Below are 20,442 nucleotides of genomic sequence, written 5' to 3'. Positions count from 1 at the left end.
GGTGTTAAATTGGAAATTGCATACAAAAGTAATCAATTTTTAAAAAATATCATGTAGGATCTCTGTCTTTAATGCGCTGTACACTCTTATTTAATGCTATAACTAGTACTCCAACAGTATTTTTTCACTTTGTGTTGCTATGGGGGAGGCAAACTGTTGAAATCTTTGCTTAATATATACTAAACTGATTCTGTATATAAAGAGAATTGAAAATGAATCTTGATGTGAATGGAAAGGGAGAGGGATTGGGAAAGGGGAGGGTTGCGGGTGGGAGGGAAGTTATTGGGGGGAGTCATTGTAATCCATAAGCTGTACTTTGGAAATTTATATTCATTAAATAAAAGTTTAAAAAAAAAGCACTTTTCTCCTGAAAAACAATTTGTTTCATCTTTTTTACAGAGATACTGGCAAAACTTCCTTGAGCTACCAGGAAGGACTATTAGAATACAGGGGGCAGGAGTCCTCCAAGATGGTGGAATAGGAAGGGAGCACACTGATAGTCTGGGAAAAGATAGTTTAATAAAAGTGGAGATACTGTAGTTTCAGGGAAGAGTTAGGGAAAAAAACTGCAGAGGAAACTCTTCTGGAACTAGTGGGACATAGTGGATCTATGTGGAGGGCATGGGTGCCCACAGATTGGGACCCCAGCTGCCGAGTCCACACAGCAGCACTGGAAAGGGAGGTGAGGAAAAGCCTCAGTAGCCCAAGACACAGGTGGGGAAGTGGCAGTAAGAGCCTAGAGGGAACAAGGTTTGAAGCCCTGTGGGGGAAAGTCCAACAGGCTAACTAGAAGAGAGAAGAAAAAAATATATATATATAAAAAATAAAATAAAAGGGACCTGTATGGATACGATTCTCTCCACTCACCTTACAAAGGCAAGCAAGACAAAGAGCAGGCACCATTTTGGACATACATAAAAGCTGCACCACCTCAGGGCTGCACCCACCCTCAAATAAGCAGAAAAACCTGACTCTGGTGGGGAGAAATAACAGGAGGTTAGGACCTAGTGAAAAGTGGAGCTTATGAACTGTGACTGAAAAAAAAAAAAAAAAAAAAAAAACCTGAAGGTGTATGAGAGAATTCATGGAGTGCTGAGAGTGAATACTCTCAGGAAATGCCGCAAACTTGGTAACCTTAGCAAGCTGGTGGGAGATTGAAGGGGAAACTGAGCTTACACTGAGGACTGCACAGACCCTTTGTGTGGTCCTTGGGGTAGAGCAGACGAATATAATACCCACAGGGGGCAGAGCTCAGACACTGACTGCCTTCAATTCTGCTCAGCTGGGCAGAATTAATCCCTTCTGAATCAAAAAAAAAGAGAGAGAGAGAGAGAGAGAGAGAAAGAGAGAAAATTGAAAATTTACCATGCCTTACCTGGGTGTGTCACCCTTAACACTGAAGAACCAAACAGAGCTCTCTGGCCACAGCCATCACAAGCCTCTAAGGATCCATCAAAAGCAGACAGTCCGCTTAATCAAGTCATAGTATCACGAGAAAAATCACCACATCAAAAAAAAAAAAAAAAAAAACCTGAAGGTGTATGAGAGAATTCATGGAGTGCCCGAGAGTGAATACTCTCAGGAAATGCCGCAAACTTGGTAACCTTAGCAAGCTGGTGGGAGATTGAAGGGGAAACTGAGCTTACACTGAGGACTGCACAGACCCTTTGTGTGGTCCTTGGGGTAGAGCAGACGAATATAATACCCACAGGGGGCAGAGCTCAGACACTGACTGCCTTCAATTCTGCTCAGCTGGGTAGAATTAATCCCTTCTGAATCAAAAAAAAAAGAGAGAGAGAGAAAGAGAGAAAATTGAAAATTTACCATGCCTTACCTGGGTGTGTCACCCTTAACACTGAAGAACCAAACAGAGCTCTCTGGCCACAGCCATCACAAGCCTCTAAGGATCCATCAAAAGCAGACAGTCCACTTAATCAAGTCATAGTATCACGAGAAAAATCACCACATCAAAAAAAAAAAAAAACCTGAAGGTGTGTGAGAGAATTCATGGAGTGCCCGAGAGTGAATACTCTCAGGAAATGCCGCAAACTTGGTAACCTTAGCAAGCTGGTGGGAGATTGAAGGGGAAACTGAGCTTACACTGAGGACTGCACAGACCCTTTGTGTGGTCCTTGGGGTAGAGCAGACGAATATAATACCCACAGGGGGCAGAGCTCAGACACTGACTGCCTTCAATTCTGCTCAGCTGGGTAGAATTAATCCCTTCTGAATCAAAAAAAAAAGAGAGAGAGAGAGAGAAAGAGAGAAAATTGAAAATTTACCATGCCTTACCTGGGTGTGTCACCCTTAACACTGAAGAACCAAACAGAGCTCTCTGGCCACACCCATCACAAGCCTCTAAGGATCCATCAAAAGCAGACAGTCCACTTAATCAAGTCATAGTATCACGAGAAAAATCACCACATCAAAAAAAAAAAAAAAAAAAAAGAAACCAAAGAATATATCCACACTACCAAGCAACAAATGCAGAAACTGAGGAAAGAAGAACAAGAAAGACATTATGATACCCCAAATGAATAAGACACCCCAATTCAAGATTATAAAGGTGGTGAGATAGAAGAAATGCAAGAAGCAGATCTAAAAAAAATTATGATAAGAACACTTGGAAGTTCTCACAAATTCTTGAACTACAGAAATCCTTACTGGGCAGGGTAGAAAATCTCTCTCATGAAAATGAAATCTTAAGGAGAAATCAAAATGAAATGAAGCAATTAGTAGAACATCAAATTGTGATAGTGAAGAGAAATTAAAATGAAATGAAGAATTCAATAGATCAAATGACAAATGCATTTGAGAGCCTTAAAAAAAGAATCAGTGAAGCAGAAGAGAGAATATCGGACTTAGAAGACAGAGCACAGGAAAGTATACAGTCAAACCAAAGAAATGAAGAAGAAATTAGAAATCCAAAAAATATTGTTGGGAATCTACAGGATACTATTTAAAAAAAACCCAACATTCAGGTTCTAGGAGTTCCTGAAGGCATGGAGAGAGAGAAAAGATTAGAAGGCCTTTTTAGTGCGATACTAGCAAAAAACTTCCCAGGTTTGGAGAAGGACAGAGACATCCAAGTACAGGAAGCTCATAGAGCCCCTAATAAACATGACCAAAAGAGATCCTCACCACGACACGTTGTAATCAAACTCACTACAGTGAAACACAAAGAAAAGATTCTAAAATGTGCAAGGGAGAAATGTCAGAATACTCTTAGAGGATCTCCAATTAGACTCACAGCAGACTTCTCATCAGGAATCCTACAGGCTAGGAAGGAATGGCAAGATATAGCCCAGGTACTAAGAGAAAAAAACTGACAGCCCAGAATATTATATCCCACAAAGCTCTCATTTGTGAATGAAGGTGAAATATAGACCTTTCATAGCAAACAGAAATTGAAAGAATTTGTTTCCACTCCTCCAGCTCTGCAAAAGATGCTTAAAGATGTGTTACACATAGAAACACAGCCATCAATATGAAAGAAAGTAAAGGAAGAAAACCTCCCAGTAAAAGATCACATGAAGTTCAAAACATATATTAGAAATACCTTTGGGAAAATGGCAGGACAAAGTTGCTACTTATCGACAGTCACATTGAATGTTAATGGCCATACCTCTCCAGTTAAAAGACACAGACTGGCTGAATGGATTAAGGAACAAAACCCATCTATTTGCTGCTCACAAGAAACACATCTTTCCAACAAAGATGCATGCACACTGAAAGTGAAAGGCTGGAAAAAGATATTCCATGCCAACAGAAATGAAAAAAGAGCTGGTGTAGCCATCTTAATATCAGACAAAATAAACTTTAACACAAAAACTATTGAGACAAAGAGGGGCACTATATAATGATTAAGGGATCAATTCAACAGGAAGATGTAACTATTATAAATGTATATGCACCTAATTACAGGGCACTAGTTTATTTAAAATATATGTTAAGGGACTCAAAAGGGAGACATAGACTCCAATACAATAGTAGTGGGGGACTTCATACTCCACTCTCAGAAATACAAAGTTCAACCAGACAGAAGATCAACAAGGAAACAGCAGATTTAATCAACACTATAGCCCAAATGGATCTAACAGATATCTACAGAACTTTCAATCCTACACTTAAAGAATTTACATTCTGCTCAGCAGTGCATGGAACCTGCTCCAGGACTGACCACATGCTAGGCCATAAAGCAAGTCTCAGCAAATTGAAAAGAATTAAAAGCATAGGATGCAGCTTCTCAGACCACAGTGAAATGAAGTGAGAAATTAGCAACTCAGGAATCCTGAAAGCATATGCAAACACATGGAGATTGAACAACATGCATCACTGAAAGAAAATTACAGACCAATATCCCTGATGAACACAGAAACAAAAATCCTCAATAAAATCCTGGCTAGTAGAATGCAATAACACATCAGAAAGATCAGCCACCCGCACTAAGTGGGATTTATCCCTGGTATGCAGGGATGGTTCAATGTTTGCAAATCAATCAATGTGATACACCACATTAACAAACTGCAGAGGAAAAACCATGATTATCTCAATAGATGCAGACAAAGCATTTGATAAAATACAACACACTTTCATGATGAAAACTCTAAGAAAACTGGGTATGGAAGGAACATTCCTCAATACAATCAAAGCAATATATGAAAAATCCATGGCCAACATCCTATTGAATGGGGAAAAGTTGGAAGCATTTCCATTGAGATCAGGTACCAGACAGGGATGCCCACTCTCACCACTGCTCTTCAATATAGTTCTGGAAGTTTTAGCCAGAGCCATTAGGCAAGAAAAACAAAGTAAGGGACACAAATTGGGAAGGAAGAAGTCAAACTTTCCATCTTTGCAGACAATATGATTCTTTATTTAGGGGATCCAAAGGACTCTACTAAGAGACTATTGGAACGCATAAAGGAGTTTGGCAAAGTAGCACGATATAAAATCAATGCACAAAAATCAACAGCCTTTGTATACACAGGCAATTCCACAGCTGAGAAAGAACTACTAAGATCAATCCCCTTCACAATAGCTACAAAAATAATCAAATACCTTGGAATAAACTTAACCAAGGATGTTAAAGATCTCTATGATGAAAATTACAGAATCTTAAAGCAAGAAATAGAAGATAATACCAAAAAATGGAAAAATCTTCCATTCTCATGGATTGGAAGAATCAATATCATCAAAATGTCCATTCTTCCAAAAGTGATTTATAGATTCATTGCAATATCAATCAAAATACTAAAGACATTCTTCTCAGATCTGCAAAAAATGATGCTGAAATTCATATGGAGACATAGAAGACCTCAAATAGCTAAAGCAATCTTGTACAACAAAAACAAAGCCAGAGGCATCACAATACCAGATATCAGGACATACTACAGGGCAATATTCATCAAAACAGCATGGTACTGGTACAGAAACAGATGGATAGACCAATGGAACAGAATAGAAACGCTGGAAATCAATCCAAACATCTACAGCCAACTTTTATTTGATCAAGGATCCAAAACCAATACCTGGAGTAAGGACAGTCTATTCAATAAATGGTGCTAGGAAAACTGGACTTCTACATGCAGAAGCATGAAGCAAGGCCCCTACTTTACACCTTACACAAAAATTCACTCAACATGGATTAAAGACTTAAATCTATGACCTGACACCATCAAATTATTAGAGAACATTGGAGAAACCATGCAAGATATAAGCATAGACAAGGACTTCTTAGAAAAGACCCCAGAGGCACAGGCAATCAAAGCCAAAATTAACAATTGGGAATGCATCAAATTGAGAAGTTTCTGTACTTCAAAAGAAACAGTCAGGAAAGTGAAGGGGCAACCAACAAAATGGGAAAAATATTTGCAAACTATACTACAGATAAAGGGTTGATAACCAGAATCTACAAAGAAATCAAGAAAATCCACAACAACAAAACAAACAACCCACTTAAGAGATGGGCCAAGGACCTCAAGAGACATTTTTTGAAAGAGGAAATCCAAATGGCCAACAGACATATGAAAAAATGTTCAGGATCACTAGCAATCAGGGAAATGCAAATCAAAACCACAATGAGGTTTCACCTCACCTCAGATTGGCTCACATACAGAAATCTACCAACAACAGATGCTGGTGAGGATGTGGCGAAAAAGGACACTAACCCACTGTTGGTGGGAAAGCAAACTGGTAAAACCACTATGGAAGTCAGTCTGGAGACTCCTCAGAAACCTGAATATAACCCTACCATACAACCCAGCCCTCCCACTCCTTGGAATTTACCCAAAGGAAATTAAATTGGCACATAACAAAGCTGTCTGAACCTTAATGTTTATTGCAGCTCAATTCTCAATAGCTATGACATGGAATCAACCTAAATGCCATCAACAGTAGACTGGATAAAGAAATTATGGGACATGTACTCTATAGAATACTATAAAGCAGTAAAAAAAAAAAAAAAAACAATGAAATCCAGTCATTTGCAACAAGATAGAGGAATCTGGAAAACATCATGCAGAGTGAAATAAGCCAGTCCCAAAGAGACAAATATCATATGTTCTCCCTGATCAGTGGCAATTAACCGACCACCTAAAAGGAAGCCTGTTGAAGTGAAATGGACACTATGAGAAACAGTGACTTGCTCACCCCTTGTACTGAATGTTGATGAGCAACTTAATACTTTATCCCTTTTAGTAGTTCTTTGTTTTACTTAATACTATTGGTTGACCTCTGTAATTCACACATAATTATTCTTAGGTGTTTAAATTTAACTGAAAAGTGACCTCTGTTAAATATAAGAGGGGGAATAAGAGAGGGAGGAGAGCAACAATTTGGGACATGCTCAATCTGACTTGCATCAAATGGTAGAGTTAGAAACGTGCCAGGGGATTCTAATTCAATCCCATCAAGGTGGCATGTACCAATGCCATCTCACTAGTCCAAGTGATCAGTTTCAGTTCAGAATTGATCATAATGATAGGATAAAGAGTCAAAGGGATCACATAAGCAAGACTAGTGTCTGCTAATACTAACTGAGAATTAAAAAGGAGAGAATGATCCAACATGGGAAGCAGGATACACAGCAGACTCATAGAATGGCAGATGTCCTAAACAGCACTCTGGCCTCAGAATCAGCCCATAAGGCATTCGGATCTGGCTGAAGAGCCCATAAGAGTATTTTAGGGATGGAAAGCCAAGACAATCCAGCCCAAAAAAAAAAAAAAAACCTAAATGAAAAATCTCTGTGAGATCTCAGTGGAAATAATGGGCCATCAAAGAAGGAGGTTCCTTTCTCTGAAGGGAGGAGAGAACTTCCACTTGGACTATGACTTTGTCTAAGTAAGATTATAGTTGGTGAACTCCAAAAGCTTCCATAGCCTTGGCAACACATGACAAGAGCCTAGGGTGATTACTGAGGCCATAAACAAGAGTGTCAATTGTTAAATCAATAACAGGAGTCACTGTGCACTTATTCCCCATGTAGGATTTCTGTCCTTATTGTGTTGTTCAATGTGAATTAATGCTATAACTAGTACTCAAACAGTACTTTACACTTTGTGTTTCTGTGTGGGTGCAAACTGTTGAAATCTTTACTTAATATATACTAAATTGGTCTTCTGTGCATAAAGAGAATTGAAAATGAATCTTGATGTGAATGGGAGAGGGAGTGGGAGATGGGAGGGTTGTGGGTGGGAGGGAAGTTATGGGGGGGGAAGCCACTGTAATACAAAAGCTGTACTTTGAAAATTTATATTTATTAAATAAAAGATAAAGAGAAAAGGAATACAGGGGGCAGCATAGCCCAGGTACCAAGTATATGACAGAGTAGGTTTCACAGACCTCCATTTCTAGAGATCATGATAGTGGAATGAATTAATGGGCATGTGGTAGGAAGCAATGCAGATGGTGACTCTCAGGAGAGGTTATCCCTCCACCCCAGGCTGCACCATTAAGACCACTGTCTTTCTAATCCATTCACAACTCTCTTTTGAATGCTGGTCCAGAACTTCTATTACCACCAAGCCTTGAAAACTAATGGATGAGGTAAGTTAATATCAAGTATATCTTGTTCACTCTGGTCAGTATGATCCATAACTGCTTGGACAATGCAACTAGGATCTTTACTTTTTAATGACTCTTTTCTCTGCTCTTAGTCTTAAGGTGTTATCTCAGAGAGCATTAAGTTGTATCCTGTTAGAAAAGATTCCTATTTATTGAGCTCTCTTCTTCAAATACCATAACAACTTCTCACTTCCAAAGGAAATGGGACTGTTCCCCAGTACCCAAACTTCAATGTTCCCAGAAACTATGCAATGTATAAGTTCTGTAACCTCAAATGAGTAGCTGTTGACAGGCTATACAGTGCAGGAAACCAGAAACTTCATTTAAAGGAGATACACCAGAAACCCCATAAATGCAATTGCAATACAGTGTAAGTCAGCCAGCACACATCTCACAATAAGGACATTTCACTAATATTATTGCTATACTCATCTTAAAGATGAGTAAACAGTGACAGAGGTGCAACCTACATTCAGCTCATATACAATTCAGCTCAAATGGTCTGAATATCCATCTACATCCCACGGCCATCTTGTATGAGACCAGTTGTCTACAGAAATTTTAGAACCCCTTTCTGTATATCTGGAGACCCATTGGTCTTCTGTCAGACACCTCATATATTTTTTTTTAAGATTTATTTTTATTTATTTGACAGGCAGAGTTACAGAGAGAGGTAGAGAGAGAGAGAGAGAGGTCTTCCATCCACTGTTTCACTTCCCAGATGGCCACAATGGAGCTGTGCTGATCTGAAGCCAGGAGCCAGGAGCTTTTTCTGGGTCTCCCACATGGGTGTAGGGGCCGAAGGACTTGGGCTATCTTTTACTCCTTTCCCTGGCCACAGCAGAGAGCTAGATCAGAAGTGGAGCAGCCAGGATTAAAACGACGCCCATATGGGATGCTGGCACTTCAGCCCAGGGCGTTAACCCACTGAGCCACAGCACCAGCCCCTCATCTTCTGACAAAAAAAAAAAAAAAAAAATCCTTGAAAATTCAACATTATTCATTTCTTCTATGTCTTTGGAACTGAGGATCTACCATTGGAATCCCTTCCTGAACCAGCCAAGGTCTATAGGGTGTACCTGAATGAGAGATTATAATGCCTCCAATCTACATCTGCACCTATGCCAACAAGAGACAGGAACCTGTCCTGCTCTCCAAAGTTCCTTTTACCCCCACACTAACATTCACAGACATAGAAACCAATCACACAGTCCTTGAGATATATGAGGACAGCTTCAGGAACAGAAATTCTTTAAATATGGTGGGAGTGGTTGCAATGGCATATGCTGAGAAGGAAAATAAAGGAGACTTTTCATGATCTTTCCCTGTTGACATCATGGGCTAATGAAGCAACTTTCCCTGTAAAACAGTGCACACCTACATTAGGAAGAAATTTGTTGGAAAATCAACCTCTTAGGATATAGCAGGGATACATAAAAACTTGTCTAACCACATGAAGTGCTCACATAATATTCCAATTCCTCATTAATTCCTGGCTTGGAAAATACATTTGAAAGAAACATACTATAAGTTGGCCAGCACCACAGTTCACTTGGTTAATCCTCCACCTGTGGCGCCGGCACCCCAGGTTCTAGTCCTGGTTGGGGTGCTGGATTCTGTCCCAGTTGCTCCTCTTCCAGTCCAGCTCTCTGCTGTGGCCCGGGAGTGCAGTGGAGGATGGCCCAGGTCCTTGGGCCCTGCACCCGCATCAGAGACCAGGAGGAAGCACCTGGCTCCTGGCTTTGGATCAGCGCAGTGCACTGGCCATGGCGGCCACTTGGGGTGTGAACCAATGGAAAAAGGAAGACCTTTCTCTCTGTCTCTCTCTCTCTCTCTCACGCTCTCACTGCCTAACTCTGCCTGTCCAAAAAAAAGAAAGAAAAGAAGAAAAGAAACACTATAAGTGGAGAAATTAAAATGTGGATAGAATTTTTGGAAATTGCCATTAAATATTTTATTATTTTTTCAATTCTCATAATTAAATTGTGGTTCTAAAACCTCAAATACTTATTTTTTTGATTTTTTATTAAACTTTTATTTAATGAATATAAATTTCCAAAGTACAGCTTATGGGTTACAATGGCTTCCCCCTCCCAAAACTTTCCTCCCACCCACAACCCTCCCCCCTCCCGCTCCCTCTCCCCTTCCAATGACATCATGATTCATTTTCAATTCTCTTTATAAACAGAAGATCAGTTTACTATATATTAGGTAACAATTTCAACAGTTTGCCCCCATATAGCAACACAAAGTGAAAAAAAAAAATACTGTTGGAGTACTAGTTATAGCATTAAATAAGAGTGTACAGCACATTAAAGACAGAGATCCTACATAATATTTTTTTTAAAAATAATTAATTTTCTATGCCATTTCCAATTTAACACCAGGTTTTTTTTTTTTTCATTTTCAATTATCTTTATATACAGAAGATTGATTCAGTATATAATTAGTAAAGATCTCATCAGTTTGTACCCACACAGAAACACAAAGTGTAAAAATACTGTTTCAGTACTAGTTATAGCATCACTTCACATTGGACAACACATTAAGGACAGATCCCACATGGGATGTAAGTACACAGTGACTCCTGTTGCTGACTTAACAATTTGACACTCCTGTTCATGGCGTCAGTAATCTCTCTAGGCTCTAGTCATGAGTTGCCAGGGCTATGGAAGCCTTTGGAGTTTGCTGACTTTGGTCTTATTCCAATAGGGTCATAGTCAAAGTGGAAGTTCTCTCCTCCCTTCAGAGAAAGGTACCTCCTTCTTTGATGGCCCCGTTCTTTCCACTGGGATCTCACTCACAGAGATCTTTCATTTAGGTCTTCTTCTTCTTCTTCTTTTTTTTTTTTTTCTTCTCCATGGTATCTTGGCTTTCCATGCCTACAATACTCTCATGGGCTCTTCAGCCAGATCTGAATGTCTTAAGGGCTGATTCTGAGGCCAGAGTGTTGTAAAACCTCAAATACTTCTACAGATACCTGGAAAAAAAAAAAAAAAACAAAAAAAAAACCAAGGACTCTTTTTAACTTTAGTGTTTAAAGAAGAAAATAATATCCCTGAATAAATCATTTTTAATCCTTTAAAATGATTCCTGATCTTACCTACTAAAACAATTTGTGGATCATATTTCACAGTAAAATAGTAATAATTTGGTGGATTAATATGGCTGGAAAACAGGGTGAATGCCTTGTAAAATCTTTGTGAATATTTAAAACTGTGCTATCTGGTAATTCTTTACCCAAAACTTCCTGAAATTCATCTGTCCATCAATCCAGTTATCTGTATATTTTTAACAAAGCTATATCAAAAAAAAAAAAAAAAACTGCACTTAAGTTGTGGTTTCTGCCAAAAAATTAGGCAAGAGACAAATATAAAGGTATCATGAAGCTCCTGCTTTTACTCCTCTTGTCTAAATGAGAATTGGCATGAAATTATAGTCAAACTCTTGAGGATTTGAGTGATGGTCTCATGGGCCATTGACTGTTGGCCCACAGCTATTAGTAATTTTTTTTTATGGATAGTGTATGAATTGTGCTATTCAAATGCCTATATCATCACTGATCTGGTAATTGCCTTTCAGTGACTTCATTCTTCAAATTGAGGGACATCAGTTTTGAACTTCTATCTTAAATAACTTCATCTCAGACCCAGAAGAAAATTATTACTTAGTTCCCAGCATCATACAATGTAAACAGAAAATGAAGTTTTAGGCATCAAACAAGAATAGTATCATGAAATAGTGGATTCTCTTGTCCTTTCTGAAAATTATTGCTCCCTATAGTGGTAGCCACACACTTCTGACAGCAGGAGTTGGTGATTTTGGAATTACGGTTGTAAATTCTGTGGGGATTCCTGAGAAGTAAGTGGGCAGGCAGCAGGCAACACTCAATTGTTGTTGATTGATCTTTTACAACTCATTTCCTCTCACTGGTTTTAAATACATCTTTTTTTATTATTATTATTATTTGACAGGCAGAGTAATAGACAATGAGAGAGACAGAGAGAAAGGTCTTACTTCTATTGGTTCACTCCCCAAATGGTCACTATGGATGGCACTGTGCCAATCTGAAGCCAGGAGCCAGGTGCTTCTTTCTGGTCTCCCATGTGTGTGTAGGGGCCCAAGCACTTGGGCCATCCTCCACTGCCCTCCCTGGACAAGAACCTGGTGTCCATATGGGATGCCGGTGCCACAGGTGGAGGATTAACCAAGTGAGCCACGGCACCAACCCCTACTTAAACCTTCTGAGTAATGACCAGCATTTATAATTTCAAACACTTGGAAACAGGAGCTCTAACACTTGATTTTACTGAATCAATAATGAAAAATATAGTCCCTAAGATATAAAGAGAGTGATGATCACAGAGTGAAACTAATTCAGCATCCTACAAGGACTAAATTTGAGGTCAAGCTTGAGCTACTTATCACTAATAGAAATGTCACTAATAGAAACAACCAGTGTTATCTGACCAAGTTTTACTAGGTGGGAATGGCATCCCATGTTTGTGCCAGTTTGTGTCCCAATCTCTCCACTCCTGATCCAGCCCCCTGTTATTGAACCTGGGAAAATAGCAGCAAAAGATGGCCCAAATGTGTGGGCCTCTCTACCCACACCACAGTGCCAGCCCTAATAAATCTTATTAAAAACCTAAAGGAGGAAAATGTAAAATGTATAAATTACACTTATATATAGGTATAAATTTCTGAAAAGTACATAATTTCATCCTTTTAGAGATCTAAAATTTATTTGTAAATTATATGATTAAAAGATAAAGAAACATCGATTCTTATGTCTCTTCAGCATAAGACATCAACTTTTCCAGGTTCTAGATGCAGTTATTCAGAGTTTCATAGATGTAATCAGTAATGTGGCTCAAATAAGTCTTACCCAGGGGATCCCAAATTTAAACAGGGTACTCAATACCATTTTAGAAAAGTTCCAAAATATGTATCAGAAGAAAAAAATAATTTATTTGGTACATCTCATTTTAATTATAGTATTACCTAAATTTCCAATAGTCAGATGTACTCAAAAAATCCCACAGGTGGGAGAGATGGCCTAATACAGCAAGTAATTATTAAAATAAAAATTTTAAGCTACAACTTAACTAGGGAAAATAACACTCCACAGGTCCCAAACTAAAATAATTAAGATGACATAATAAAAAAAAAAACTCAATGTCTTCATGCATTAAAATTTATTACATTAAATTTAATTAACAAAAAGGTGATTATTCCAGCTCTTTAACACTTGGCAGCCCAATTTTACCTGTTGAATCTGGAAAAAAGTAAATGGCATCTCATGGTAGATTACTAAAATCTTAATGCTATATGCCATCGATTATGTTCACCATACTTTATATCTAATATTAATATATCTGATGCCTCTTAATAGATAAATTACCCATCTTAACTATTACAAAAGTGGCAAATGTGTTTTGCTCAAAGCTTTTCCAACAGCTCCTTAGTCTAGTTTGCCTTCACTTTGAAAAGACACTTCTAGGCTATACATGAGCATCTCATTGACTTTGCCATCAAACACAATTTTTGCAAAGAATTTAACTGTACTCACCTTTTATCAGGAGCACAAGAACACATCACATTGATGACTTCCTCCCTGAATGAGACTATTTGACAGACTTGTGAAGAACATACAATGCTAATACCTTTTAGTCCTTCCTGGGTTTTGGTGCAATGCATGCCTCATTTAAAAAATTAATTGTCATGGGTGCTACAAATCAGCCCAGCTTAACTGGCCCCCCTTCCAATGAAAAGTGCTAAAATTCAGTCAAATTAAATTCTGTAGGCACTATCATTAGTGCTCTCAGTGAATTCTTCACTTGTGGAGCTCATACGCCTTCTAAATTCTTTGCATCATCTATGATATCCATTACTTCTCAAGGGTGTGATGCAAGAAATAACCTCTCTTGGAACCTTGCCATGTGCCAGTAAAATTAAATTAGATGGCTATTAACTATGCTATACTGGAAAAACAGTCACCTACACACCTTGAGCCTGTGATTCTACAAACCTTGATGTCTAGTAGGACTTTGGCCATGGATATATAATAGTAAAATGTGAGAATGGCTACTAAGGCCTCCTTAATAAATGATGGACCCAAAACTTGGCATACTCCTTTTGGCAGAGGGGATGGCTTCCAATGTCTACTGTCTATGTCCAGATGCCAGGGTACTGCAGGAGGTCACTATTCTAACAATAAAAAAGAAAAACCATTTAAGTTCAGCTGGACACCATTCTGCTGACTGTTGATCTCATTACTATTAATCTGGATGCCTTCATTGATGACAATCCCGAGACCCAAAGTAGTCACAGCCATTATCTGCTAACAAAAGCTTAAACCAAGAGTTATGGATTTATACCTGTTATAACACAATTCCTCAGAACCCATCTAGTCCAAACCTTGAGAGTTGAAAGCTGTTATACTTGGCCCACCCATAAATAGGACATTAATTGTGCCAGATGGGCTCTATATCCCTGTACTGCAAGGAGGATGTCACAGATATTGATGCTCCAAACTTATCCAGCTCCCTACTTATGTGTCTGGGAAAGCAGCAAAGGATCGCCCAAATGCTTGGGCCCCTGAACCCATGTGATATCTGGAAGAAGCTTCTATCTCATGAGATCAGCCTGGTCTAGCCCCAGTCATTGCAGCCATTTTGGAGGAGAACAAACCAGAAGGAAGATCAGTCTCTCCCTTTCTCACTCTAACACTGCCTTTCAAATATATAAATAAATCTTTTAAATGTAATCATTTCAATAGATTCTTCAGTGCTCAATCATGATGACCTTTACTATCTTAAGGACATTTTCATTTCTTTTTTAAAGATTTGTTTATTTGAAAGGCAGAGAGGGGGCTGGTGTGCTGCAGTATACAAAGCTGCCATCTGTTATACTGGCATCCCATATAGGCACCAGTTCAAATCACACTTGTTCCACTTCTGATTTAGCTTCATGCTAATGGCCTGATAGAGTGGAAGATGGCCCAAGTACTTGGGCTCCTGCCACCCCCATAGGTGACTCAAAAGAAGCTCCTGGTTTCAACCTGGCCCTACACTGGCCATTGGAGACACCAGAGGCATGAAACAGATGATGGAAGATTTCTCTATGTCTTTCTCTTTCTCTCTCTCTCTCTCTCTCTCTAACTGTGACTTTCAAATAAAGAAGTAAATAACTTTTAAAATGATTTTAGAAAGGGCAAAGAAACACAGAAAGTGGGTGAAGAGAGAGAGGAAGAGAGGTCTTCCATATGTTGGTTCACTCTCTAAATGTCTGCAACAGCTGTGGCTGGACCAGGCTCTCATATCCCCTAATAAGTAGTAGATCTTGCACTTAGGTGAAAGGAACTAAAGAATTTAAGCCACTACCCCATGCTTCCCAGAGATATTAAGCAGGAAACTAGTTTGGAAGTGAAACACTGAAAACTTAGATTAGCACTGCAATATAGAATGTGGGCATCACATTCAATGACAAACAAATTTGAAAACCTGGAAGAAATCAAGACACATGCTAGGTACAAAAATTGAGCCATGAAGACATATAGAAAACCTAAACAAACAAAAAACCAAGACAGATATTGAATCAGTAACAAAAACCCTCCAAAGAAAAGCCCAAGACCAGAAAGCTTCACTGCTGAAGTCTACCAGAGTTTTAAAAATAGAACTAATTCCAATTCTTCTTAAGCTATTCAAAGCAATTGAAAGAGAAGAGTATTCCCAAACTCCTTCTATTTGGCCAGCGTCACCTTATTTTCTAAACCAGAAAATGATACAATAGAGAAAGAGAATTAAAGAACATTAAATCTGATAACCACAGATCCCAAAATTCTCAACAAAATACTAGCTAATAAAATCCAACAACAGATCATAAAGATAATTTAGCTGGACCAAGTGGAATGTACCTAGGGTATGCAGGGATAGTTCAATATATGCAAATCAATAAATATGATATGTGACACTAGCAAACTAAAGAATAAAAACCACATGATGATCAATAAATGAAGAGAAAGTATTTGATAAAAAGCAACCTTTCATTATAAAAACCTTAAGCAAGTTGGGAATAGAAGGAACATTCCTTATCACAATCAAGGCAATATATGACAAATCTTCAACCAACATCATATTGAATGGGAAATTGTGGAAGCATTTCCACTAAGATCTGAAACCAAAGTTGCTCTCCATCACTACTGCTGTTCAATACACTACTGACAGTTTTAGCCATGGCAATAATGCAAGAAAAAGAAATCAAAGGAAAACAAATTAGAAAGGAGAAAGCCTAATAACCTGTTTGCAGATGATATGATCCTAAATATCGGGAAACCAAAAGACTCCACCAAGAGATTATTGAAACTCACAAGAAAGTTTGGTAAAGTTGTAAAATATGAAATCAACACACAAAAATCAATAACCATTATATACACAAAAATGCCATGGCTGAAAAATAACTTATCAGATCAGTGCCATTCTCAATAACCATAAAATTTTTTATTACCTTGGAATAAATTTAGTCAAGGGTGTGAAAGATCTCTATAAGAAAAATTATAAAACATTAAAGAAAAAAAAGAAAACACAAAAAAGGAAAAATCTTTGATGTTCATAAATTAGAAGAACTAATATCATCAAAATTCCCATTCTACCAATAGAAATTATTTTTAATTTTACTTTTACAATCATTTATTTATTTGAGAGGAAATTATAGAGAGATGGAGAGACAAAAAATGATGCCTTCTACCTGTTGGTTAATTCTCCAAATAGCTGTAATGGCTGGTGCTGGGCTGATCTGAACCCATGAGCTAGGAGCTTCCTCCTCATCTCCTATGTGGATACAGGAGCCCAAGCACTTGGGCCATCTTCCACTGCCTTCCTAGGCCATAAGCAGAGAGTTGGATCAGAGGACCAGCTGGGACCCAAACTGGCATCCATGAGATGCCAATGCCACAGAGGTTCAAACTACTATTCCACAGTGCCAGCCCCTCAAAAGCAATTCACAGATTCAATGTGATCTCAATCAAAATACCAAGAACATTTGGAAAGAAGACATTTCTCTCTGTCTCTCACTGTCTATAACTCTACCTGTCAAAATAAAAAAATAAAATAAAAAAATTTAAAAAATAAAAGAACATACAGTATTACCTGATGGTTCAGGAGCATGACAAGTAGGACCCTGTGGTGGCCTATTACTGAACAGTTGCTCAAGAAATGATCTGAGGGGTGTTTGTTGGTAGTCATTGTTTGATCATTACATATTTCACCAAGGGGGTCATTTATATGCCATGTAAATTAGAATGAAGATTGATAATAAAACTCCTGGGTGTCATAAATTTTTATCAAAATTAACAGGTCAGTTAGGAGCTCTTAATAAATAGGTGGGGGGTTGACACTGTGGTACAGCAGGTTAAAACCCTGGCCTACAGTGATGGCATCCCATATGTGCTCCAGTTCAAGTCCCAGCTGCTCCACTTCTGACTCAGCTCTCTGCTCTGGCCTGGGAAAGAAGTAGAAAGATGGCCCAAGTCCTTGGGCCCCTGCACACATGTGGGAGACCTGGAAGAATTTCCTGGCTCCTGGCTTCAGATCAGCACAGCTCTGGCCATTGCAGCCATTTGGGGAGTGGATGGCAGAGGCTGACTCTCTTTCTGTCTCTCTACCTTTCTGTAATTCTGCCATTATAATAAATAAATAAATCTTAACAACAACTATGAGACCGGACTTGGATAGGACTCAATTATCCCAATGAGAGACTTCAATGATGCAAAAGCAAAGAGGTTTATTGTTCTAGCTCAATCTAGGGTCCACTCCTCCAATCATCACAATGGTCATCTGATGAGGACCCATCCCATTTCCTTTGTGGGGTTTATATAGGGTTTTCAGAGACTTTCTATACATTATAGCACCATCAGCAAATTATCTCATGCTGTGAGAATTTAAAGAACATCTCTTAAAATTGATTAGTAAATCCAGTAGTGGGAATAGACCTAGTAAAGGTGGTTAGATGGCTTTGGGGTTGATGCTTTTTAAAATGATTGGCTAAAGTGTAGGGTCCAAGCCATGAGGGTGTATGTTCCAAACTGCAGGGTTTGGGGATGTTATCAATCACCTTAATGGCCTAAAAATACACCTGGAAAAGACAGCTGGATAGCAGGTATTTCCCTGCTATCTGCTGATTGGCTGTTGCTAGGGGAGTTTATCACAAGGGGAGTTTATTTTTCTTCTTTCAGGAGATTTTGCCAAAGGGTTCAGGGTCTGGTCAGGCCTGAGTTACAAGATGGAGGCCTAGTCTAAAATAGCTACGCCTTGACCCAGGCTCAGATTCTTCACAAAAACAACAAAAAGAAACAGTGGGGGTGATAATAAGCTATTACCCAAGGAGTAGTTGGTTCTGCCCATTTGGGGAATTATTCTTGGAAAATGTTTATATATGCAGACAATGAACATTGTGCTGGGTGATTTCACAAAAAACATGATCATGTTCTTCTATACTGCAAGTCTTTTAACAGATTTCATAACCGTGCTTAACATAACACTGATGAAAATGTGAAACACATGAAGTATGCAAGGTGGAAGGTAACATATATCCATAATTGCTTAAACAATGAGGAGACTCCTCAAGTAGGCCCTATTGCAATTGAGGAAAATACTGATGGTGAAGAAAATGAAGATGCTGTAGTAGCATCTCTGCCCATTCAACACACCTCAGCCATCATCATCTTCAGCATTTGACCCAGGCAGCATGCCATCAGACAGCTATAGTTGAATACAGGGTCCTCTGGGTGCACATGCCCTAGCCTACACACCAGCATGGGTGTAACAAGGAATACTATCCAACCTACTCTATAGACTATTCCAGCCATTGATCCTGCACTTTTCAGTATGGTTTCCCAAGGCTATATCCACCTCAAACCTGAGGAGTTTGTGAGAGCTCAGAAATACTGCAAATATGCTAGCAGTGCCTTACAATATGAAGATGCAAACACTGCCATTCAGAATATACAGAAAGACCTCAAGTTACTGATGACTGACAGAGAATGAAGCCTTTGTACAACAGATCCATGTCTCTTTGGCATAAAGAATTAACTCCATTACTGTCTTCAGCCTATCAAGAGTACAATTTCAAGAAAGACTTCAGTTGAGTTGAATATGACAATAAAATCTGTGTGTATCAGATTCCTTTTGAAGCATTCATCAGTAGCCTCAACCAGTTTTTATTGTCCATTTAATGGCTTTGGTAATTTATGGGTACAGAGGGCAGATGTTGGCAAGATCCTAAAAACACCCTTTGAACCCTGCTCCAGCAAATGAAAACACAGAAAATATATACTGGAAATAAGCTTTATTAATTTACATACATGAAGAGAATTTTTTAAAAGGCATACTATTTGGACAAACAGATCATATTATTTTGCTGTAAAATTCTAAATCTAATGAAAGATTCCAGAATTGTCTAGATTAGAGATTATCTTTTTGTTTTCCTTAAGGCTTATAAAACAAATACAAATGTCCTAAAGTGCTAGATAAACCTGAAAAAAATTATGTTCAAAACATAGTTTTTATTCATTAGAGTTTAACATTGACAGAAAGGAAAGTCATTCAGTAAAGAGGTAGAAATGCTTTCAGACTTAATATTAATAATGTTGGTTTCCCAAATGCGTTTTCTTATCCATTAAGCTTAAGGTGAATTGGTATTTGCTGCACTAGCAGTCTGACTGCATGTCTTAGAGAATGAAAAATAGAGGCCTGTAGAGATGCCTGAAGAGTTGGTGCTTTTAAGTTAAGATTCTTCTCAGCTGCTGAGGAGTTCATTCCATTGAGTGCATAACTATGGATGATTCAGAAGATTTATAAGACTTAAGATACTCAGTTGTTAAGTTTATGAATTTTGTGGTAAATTATGGACTTACTGTGTCACTCAAATTTGCTGTGTTAAAAAAATAAATACAAAGATTATTTTTAAATAAAACTTAAAAAAAACTATAGGCTTGTATTGAACAAGATGTATCTAAACTTCATAAAATGCTGTTATTTTAATACAAAACATACATAAGCATATGTTTTAAACATAAATAATTGATTATAAAAGCTTGTGTTTCTACTCAAATACACTTGTGAAAAGAAATTACAATTTGGCTGGCACCGTGGCTTAACAGGCTAATCCTCCGCCTTGTGGCGCTGGCACACCAAGTTCTAGTCCCGGTTGGGGTGCCGGATTCTATCCCGGTTGCCCCTCTTCCAGGCTAGCTCTCTGCTATGGCCCGGGAAGGCAGTGGAGGATGGCCCAAGTCCTTGGGCCCTGCACCCGCATGGGAGACCAGGAGAAGCACCTGGCTCCTGGCTTTGGATCACCACAAAAATTATGGTACTA

The 20,442-nt window shown here is 38.5% G+C and overlaps 1 protein-coding gene and 1 pseudogene across 1 annotated transcript in view; one reads left to right on the top strand and one right to left on the bottom strand.

The window, feature by feature from the left end:
* LOC133755343 (zinc finger protein 345-like) overlaps positions 1 to 20,442 on the bottom strand; it is a 52,280-nt gene that overhangs the window by 20,035 nt on the left and 11,803 nt on the right. The window lies entirely within an intron of this gene.
* LOC133755162 (vacuolar protein sorting-associated protein VTA1 homolog) lies at positions 9,164 to 19,112 on the top strand (annotated as a pseudogene).

This window comes from Lepus europaeus, unplaced genomic scaffold, assembly GCF_033115175.1.
Source record: "Lepus europaeus isolate LE1 unplaced genomic scaffold, mLepTim1.pri SCAFFOLD_3_1, whole genome shotgun sequence".
Lineage (NCBI taxonomy): Eukaryota > Metazoa > Chordata > Mammalia > Lagomorpha > Leporidae > Lepus > Lepus europaeus.
Note: the sequence above shows the minus strand (reverse complement) of the source record. Positions and strands in the feature narration are given on the sequence as shown.